Here is a 791-nt window from a genome sequence, read left to right as displayed (position 1 = left end):
GTACACACACACACACACACACACACATACACACACACACAATCTCATTCACACAGAGAAAGAGAGAGAGAGAGAGAGAGAAGGAGAGAGAGAAGACCAGAGTCACCCATGTAAGAATAATGGATGAACCCTTTTTTTGTATTTCCTTTGTAAGTCCAACAGGGTCTTCTGGGACATTATTCTTCCAGTATACTGCTGTATTTCAAATCACCCACTAAAACACTGAGGTCACTTATGTATCTGAAATATAGAGGAATGACATTCATCCAGTTAACAGTGGAAATTGCTGGTGTTGCTGTAGGCAGTTGTGAAAAAAACAGGCCCACACACACACCTTTAAAAATACTTTAATATTAAACCATCAATATTAAAGTATTTTCCATGTTGTTATTTAGTTTTAAAACTCACCAAGCTTACACTATAATTGTACATATCTTTATGACTAAAAAGAAAAATATTATATTAATGAGAATAGAGGAAAGTAATGATTAATAAATAGGCAATACAGTATATCTGCCTAATTATGCACATAAATATGAAGTAACATTTATAGATTTGAGCTCAACGTCTTTAAAATAATTAAAATAGTGATGTCCTTGTGAAAGAAAACGTGATGTGAATAATTAGAAAGACCTGCTCACAAATACAACAAGAACAACACATCTGGGTGAAAAAAAAATCTTAAAGGCTTCATTAGGAACCAGAAATTCAGTAAAGGCATAAATTAAATATTTAATCAAATAAAATGAATGACTCTCACTCTCTCTCTCTCTCTCTCTCTCTCTCTCTCT

General features: G+C 33.1%; 1 protein-coding gene across 1 annotated transcript in view; it reads left to right on the top strand.

Annotated features, from left to right (window-relative positions):
- Positions 1-791, top strand: part of grik4 (glutamate receptor, ionotropic, kainate 4) — a gene marked incomplete in the record, with an annotated part of 296,905 nt that overhangs the window by 246,383 nt on the left and 49,731 nt on the right.

The sequence above is a fragment of the Etheostoma spectabile genome, chromosome 3 (assembly GCF_008692095.1).
Source record: "Etheostoma spectabile isolate EspeVRDwgs_2016 chromosome 3, UIUC_Espe_1.0, whole genome shotgun sequence".
Taxonomy (NCBI): Eukaryota; Metazoa; Chordata; class Actinopteri; order Perciformes; family Percidae; genus Etheostoma; species Etheostoma spectabile.
This window is presented reverse-complemented; position numbering and strand designations above follow the sequence as displayed.